Genomic DNA, 7,805 nt, shown 5'->3' on the forward strand with positions numbered 1-7,805 from the left:
CGGAGTTGCTATGGCTGAGAGCAGACCTGCGGGATTGGCTACCGAGCCTGGGCAGGGCGTTCACTCTCCCCGGTACGCCCAGCGCCTGTCTTAAAATGGCGTGCTGAGGTGTGGCTACCTCTGACCACCTCCTCCAATCTCATCCCTAGGCGGTTTCAGGTGACACAGGCCATGATGCTATCCATAGTTGGTGCTTCTGCCATAGACGATGCTGATTACCGTGGTATGCGGCCGTTGGAGTCCATGTTGATGTACCCGATCCGTGTTGCCACTGGCTTCTATGGACAGGAAGCTTACTTTGCAGCGGTGTCAATGACTGCAGACTCATAACGAGACAAGAGAAGTCCGTGGCAACCCTCCCCACCAAAAGAAACAGGCCAGACAGAAAGCTATAGAAGAGAGCCCTTAAAAATTATGGTATGGGCCGGGTGTGGTTGTGCACGTCTTTAATCCCGGCATTCAGAAGGCAGAGGCAGGCGGATCTCTGTGAGTTCAAGGCCACCTGGTCTACAAGGCGAGTCCAGGACAGCCACGGCTACACAGAGAAATCCGCTCTCGAAAATTAAAAACAAACAGAAAATTGTAATATGCTCAATCGTAGCTCTTCTCAGCTGAGAGCTTCTGGTGGGGCACGGGAGAGAGGACACTCCTTAGTTTTTTGTTTTTTGTTATTTTTTTTTCTAAAGGGCTGACCACTTGGAGTTTGACTATGCTCCGATGAGTATATAGGCAATGCAAATTGGACTTGTTGGGGGTGGGGGTGCAAGGGTGGACCTGGGAGAAATGGAAAGCAGGCGTGATAGGGGTGCAGTCTTAGTTAGGGTTTTTATTGCTGTGAAGAGACACTGTGACCACGGAAACTCCTATAAAGGAAACCATTTAATTGGGGCTGGCTTACAGTTCATGATCCACAGCAGGAACCATGGTGCTGGAGAGGTAGCTTAGAGTTCAACATCTTGACCCACAGGCAGCAGAAGTGAACTGTGAGCCACCCTGAGCATAGTTTGAGCATGAGAGACCTCAAAGCCCGCCTCCACAGTGACACACTTCCTCCAAAAGAGCCACACCTCCTGGGCCAGTCATTCAAATGCATGAGTCTATGGAGGCCTTTCCTATTCAAACCACCACAGGTGCATTGTATGAAATTTCTAAGTAATTAATAAAAATATTATGTTGGGGGAACATGTTTATGCAGAGCGAATACTGAGCCAGTGATATGGTTCAGTTGGTAAAGAGCTTGCCACAAAGCCTCGGCTCAACCTGAGTTCAATAACCAGAACCCACGTGAAGGTATGCCACACAAGTTGTCCTCTGACCTCCACGGGTACTCTGGCACATCTGCACCATCACATGAGGACTGTCACACACATGTCACACACACACACCACATACATAATAATACATAAAGTTTTAAAAGAATATGAGCTATAGAAGACACAGAAACACAGCAGGCAAGTTCTCCAAGACGGTCACCACACTTAACCCCAGAGGGAATGGAGATAATGAAGTTGTGTGGTTTCAGTAACTAGAGTCATTCATAGATAGATAAGCAGGCATTTCATTATCTGTAGTAGTAAATATCACACCACCATTTGTCCTTCCTAAGCCGGATACTCCAGAGTAGGCACCACAGAAATTAGGCTCTATATTGGATACTCTTGCCAGGAGAATATGCATGCTGAAGGCAACTTAAAGAAGAAAATGTTGGGACCTGGAGAGGTGGTTCCATGGTTAACAGCACTGGCTATTCTTCCAGAGAATCCGGGTTCAATTCTCAGCACCCACGTGGCTCACAACTGTCTGTAACCCCAGTTCCAAGGCATCTGACACTGTCACACAGACAGACGTGCAAGCAAAACACCAATATATATAATTTTAAAGTAAATAAATAATTTTTAAAAGTAAATAAACAAAAGGAGGAGGAGGAGGAGGAATAGAGGAGGAGGAGAGGAGGAGAAGAAGAAGAAAAAAAGGAGGAGGAGGAGGAGGAGGAGGAGTTGGAGAAAAGTGCTTATTCTGGCTCACAGCCTGAGGGTATAGTCCATCACAGTGGTCAAGTCATGGCACCAGGGGCATGAAATTGGTGAACACCAATGTTTCCCTCACTTTGTCCATTTTACTCAGTCTGGAACCTGCACCCTACTTCTACTGGCCATATTAGACCTTGTTGTTGAAAATATAAATAAATAGCTAATAATGTTTACATTACAGTGGTATTGTCTAACCTCCTGTCATAATCAATAAAAGACACAGACACCTGCTGTGTTTTAAATAAGCCTTATTTCAGCTGGGTCAGGGCAGATACTAACCTCCTAAGATACCCAGTTACTCTAATCATTCCTATCCAGGCTACTTCCCATCCATAATCCATAAATACTTGCACATGCTTCCGATCTGGGATGCTTTCCTCCATCCACGCAGATCCAGCCATGTGCTTCTCTCCATGCTAACCCATGATGGCTCTGCTTCCTCCCTCCTCTACCTGTCTCTCTTCTCCCATGATCCTCTCTGTCCTTCAAGCCCACAAATCTTCACCACACCTATATCATTTCTGCCCTGCCCAGATGTATAGACAATCAGGGATAATTGGAGAACTTATCACATGGGTACAGGAGATGATTCATCATTCATAACAATGCCCATGGCAGAGTGGTAACCAGATCTCTGGACACTGAAATCAGCACCTGAAAACACTGTGCACAAGACCCTCCTCTAACAGGACCTAAATAGTTACATAGGCACCACGAAGCCAGGGTCTGGTGTTAAAGAGTAGGGATTTTTTATTTTAAGTTGGGACTCCCCGCCCCCCAACTCCCTGCACAACTGTTGTGGCTAATTTACTAGTATGGCCTAATAATATTTATCAGGCCTATAATTATTATTATGGCAGTATTTTCTAACCCACTAGCAATCAATCAACCTGTTATACTTTAAAATAGCCTTAGTTAACCTGGGGACAGAGCAGATATTAATCCTCTAAACTACTTCCCATAGTGGGGTGGGTATGGAATACCTGTCCCAATTCCATGCCATCTGCTTCTGATAATTTCTATCAAGCTACCTCCCAACCATGATCCCATAAACTTGCTAATGTTCTCCACCCGGGTCAAATCCTCCATCCACGCCAGCCATGTGCTTCTCCTCCACCTAACCCATGATTGTACAACATCCTTTTCCTCTCCTCTCCCCTCCTCTGGTCTCTCTTCCTCCACAGATCCCTCTCTCTAGCCTGGCCCTGCCTTAGTCACTCCTATCCCATTTGCCCTGCCCAGGTGTGATGGCCTTTTATTGGCCAAATCGGTTAGGCTCTTAGGCAAAGTACAGTTGGGGCAGATACAGCAAACAATACTTAGCATCACAATACATCAGACCAACCTCCAACACACAACAGATCACCAAAGTCATGGACAAGAGATGAAACTTTTATTCTGGAGCTGCTTCATGGCTGAGAAGGGGTATCAGGGGACCCTGGTTGGGGGTGTTGATCTGCCATAGAATGGTAGAACTGTTAGACATAAAAAGCTTGACCTGTACTTTGGAGAGAGGATGTGAGGAGGCCAGATTAAAAGTCTAGCCAACTCCATGACAAGCTTCAGTTTCTTGTTATCTCTGAGTAGGCATGAGTCTCAACTTCTCAGAAATGAGCTCAGCAGTTACAGTAAACAGTAGCCAATCAGAGATGGCCTACCACCTAGCTAAAGGAAGATAAGATTTCTTAAGGTTAGTTTACTGTTGGTTTGGAAATATTTTGTCTTATGACTAACTTGTAACTGCTAACTAAAGTTGCCTGCACCTTTCCAGTCTGCCTGCACTTTTTCAGTTTGAATGCTCTAATTGTATTAAAGGCTATCGACCCCTCCCTTGGAATTCCCCTGAATGCCTTTAAAAAGAGCTTTCCCACTCACCTCAGGGTCACCATTTTGTCTAAATGGTGATCCCTGCATGCTAGGCTTCTGCAGAAATAAAGACTTCTTGCTTTTGCATATCGTTTCAGACTCCTGGTGGTCTTTGGGGATCTAGTGGTCTGGGCATAACAGATAGAGTGCTTATCATAAGAGGTTGAAGGACAGAGTTTCAGCACCACTTGAAGGTCAAGAGGTCCTAGGTAAGAGCAAGCACCAGTGTTGACGGTAATGGTTTGTATCCCTGAGAGAATGTCAATGTAATGGCCTCTAATCTGAAAGAAGGTAAAGTAAGGGATGAAACTAGGAAAAAGAATCCTACCAGTGAGCACAGTACTGAGACAGTAACCAGGAAAGTCAGCTCCATGTGCCCTTCATAGTTATCCATTGGCAGCACAGTTAGATGTCTGTTCTTTTAGTCTTTTAGCTGTATTTTATACTATCATCAATCTATTGGCATAGATAGAACATTCCACTTCCAAGGACTTTCTTCTGTGGCCTCTTATCCTTAAAGCAAATCTAGGACTGGATTGAGAGTCGAACTTCTGACAAGACTGCATTCTCAACTAGTTAGCAAGGGGATTTGAGAAAGCAAAATTGGTGTTTATGTTTAGAAGTGAGTGTGCTAGAAGGGGTAAATCCAGAGAGATGGCTGGGTTGAGGGGGGATCTACACGAAGTGTGTGTGTGGAGGGAGATTGATCAGGTTTGTTCCAATGGAGTGGTTGGATAAGTGTTACCAGCTCAATTAGTGGTTTATGACACTACAAAGCGAGCAGTCATTTACAAGAAGTGAGCTTTGTTCATGAGGAAGAGTGTGGGCTGGGAATGGGAGTAGGAGAATCATCACAGCCATAAAGCTTGAAAGTGACATCTCAGAATGATTTTAGGGAGGTGGGTCAGAAATTGTGTCAACTAAGTTTTTGTTTCCTTGATAAGTCACTCTGACAAAGGCAACTCACAGAAGAAAGAGTTTATTTTGACTTATGATTCCAGGGAGTTAGAGTCCATGGTGGGGCAGAGGCAGCAGGTAAGCATGGGCGATGGAGCAGGATGTAAATAAAAACAGAAAGAGTAAACTGGGAGTGTGGCAAGGCTTTAAAGCCCACCTCCAGTGACACACTTCCCTCAGCAAGGCCACACCTTCTAAACCTCCCTCAAACTGAGTATTCAAATGCTTGAGACTACAGGGGACAACCACAGACATACAATGCTAGTAATACTGAAGATCAGAAGAAATGTTGTCTGCTATGGGAAATGGTGATGACAGGCTAAGTAGATAAAAATGGAATTATAATTCAAGATAAATGATGGTCTCAGATCAGAAATAATCCAAGAAGTCTCCTGGAAAAAAAAATAGGTCTAGTATAAACTTTCTAAACTGGATTGAGTTTTGCAGAACATTGAGGGATTAAGAGGAAAGAGCTTGTACAATTATACTATAGACCTCCAAAAGTTAAGAGAATCTTACTCACTCATCGGGGGTCCCAGAAGTCTCTCTTGAGTGAGTTTCACTGCATCTCAGTGGAAGAAAAGCTAGACATCTCTGAGAGACAGGCTGTTCGAGCTTCTTGGGTGGAACATCCTTAAGTTTGGGCAGGGTAAACCCAGGGTTTTAGGCCTTACTATTTGACAACAGTTAGAAGCATGAGCAGCACTTGATAGGTCAGTTCTAACAGGTTCCAGTGGCCATTTTTTCGTGGGAAGGTTTTTAAATAGATCCAGCCCAGATGATACAATATTCTGAATCTCTGGACCTAGCAATCTATCAGTTGGGAGGGAGGGCTGACCTAAAGGACCCCAAAGGGGCTCGAAAAGGCTATAGATGTGGGAATAGTGCAGGATCTTGAAAGAGTGTGCTGAGTTGTTTTAGTGCAAGCTCAGTAAAAGATAGCTTCAGAGAGGGGGATCCAAGATGGCGGGGCCAAACACACACCTTGTTTGATCAGCAGGACAGCAGGGACTGTACAGCAACCTCAGGACTGAACTGAGAAATACAAAACACCAGTGCTGTTGATCCCCAGGTGAGAGGGGTGCACACTCTGTGGAGCATGGGCAGGTCTGGCCTCAGGCCACTCACCAATTGCACAGAAAACTCCCTGGGTCCCTGCAGAATAGGACACCTGCTGCAGTACAACTGGCCTGGGTGCAATCTCTAATCTCCTGGGCCCAGAGGGAACTGTGGGCTGCTAAAACACCATGGTCACACGTTGGTCTCTGACCCCAAGAGGCAAGCTGGCCTACTGGAGCAGCTTTCTGCTCTAGTATCTTTCTGCCTGCTCCTCAGCTTTCCTGGTCCTCAATCAGAGAGCCAACAAAGACAGTGAACTAAACAGAGGTGCCTGACCTCCCTGGATCATAAACAGGGAGCTAAAAAGACAGTGATCTCAGTAGAAGTGAGTAGGATGCAGGGCTGAATACCATTGTCTATGCCTCCCACCAAACTGTCTAACCATCAGAGACCACCAACCAGCTAACATCAGAGACACCACAATAGCAACAACTCCCAGGACCATTTGACACCACCAGAAACCAACAGTCCCACGACCACCACAACAAGCCCTGGAGATAATATCACATCTGACTCACAGGAGAAAAACTTCAAATCTGAGGTTATGAAAATTATAGAGGCCTTAAAGGAGGAAAATAAATCCCTCAAACTAGAACAGGAATACACAAAGAAAGAAATGAAAGAATTGAACAGCTTAAAGAAATTAGTAAGAGACAGGAAACTACAAACAGGAGAAGGAAATGAATAAAAGGATTCAAGACCTAAAACTGAAGATAGAGGCAATGAAGAAAACACAATCTGAGACAATCCTGGAAATAGAAAACTTAGGGAAGAGGACAGAATCTACAGACACAGCATCACCGACAGAATGCAAGAGATGGAAGAAAGAAGCTCAGGGATATGACTGAAGAAATCAATTCAACAGTCAAAGAAAATGTTAAATCTCCAAAGCTCCTGACATAGAACATCAAAGAAATCTGGAACACTATGAAAAAACCAAATCTAAGAATAATAGGAATAAAAGAAAAGGAAGACTCCCAGATCCAAGGCCCAGAAAATACTTTCAACAAAATCATAAAAAAGCTTCCCAACATGAATATATATATTCATACATATTCATATATTCATATATATTATATGAAGCTTACAGAACTCCTAATAGATTGAACCAGAAAAGAAAATCCTCCTGCCACATAATAATCAAAACACTAAACATACAGAAAAAGAAGGAATATTAAAAGAGGCAAGAGACAAAGGCCAGGCCAAGTCACATATAAAGGCAAACCTATCAGAAATTATATTTGACATCTCAACAGAGACAATGAAAGCCAGAAGAGCCTGTTCAGATGTCATGCATAACATGGTATGTGGATACTAAAAGACCAGAGATGCCAACCCAGACTACTATATCCAGTAAAACTTTCAATCATCATAAATGGAGAAAAGAATATATTCCAAAAAAAAAAGTTTAAACAGTACCTAGCCAGAAATCTAGCCCTACAGAAGATACTAAAAAGAAAACTCAAACCCAAGAAGCATAACTTTACCCAGGAAAACAAAGGAAATAAATAACTCTACATCCACAAAACCAAAAGAAAGGGAGCTCACACATATTCTACCACTACAAACATTTAAAAAAAAAAAAGGAATCAACAACCACTGGTCATTAATATCTCTCAACACTGGGGCTGGAGAGATGGCTCAAGAAGTTAAGAGCACTGGCTGCTCTTCCAAAGGTCCTGAGTTCAATTTCCAGCAACCACATGGTGGCATATAGCCACCTATAATGAGATCTGATGCTTTCTTCTGGCAGACAGGCACACATGCAGGCAGAACATTGTATATGTATTGAATAAATAATTAAAAAATATATATCTCAACATTGATGGACTC

This window comes from Acomys minous (genome assembly GCF_964271855.1).
Source record: "Acomys minous genome assembly, chromosome: 10".
NCBI lineage: Eukaryota > Metazoa > Chordata > Mammalia > Rodentia > Muridae > Acomys > Acomys minous.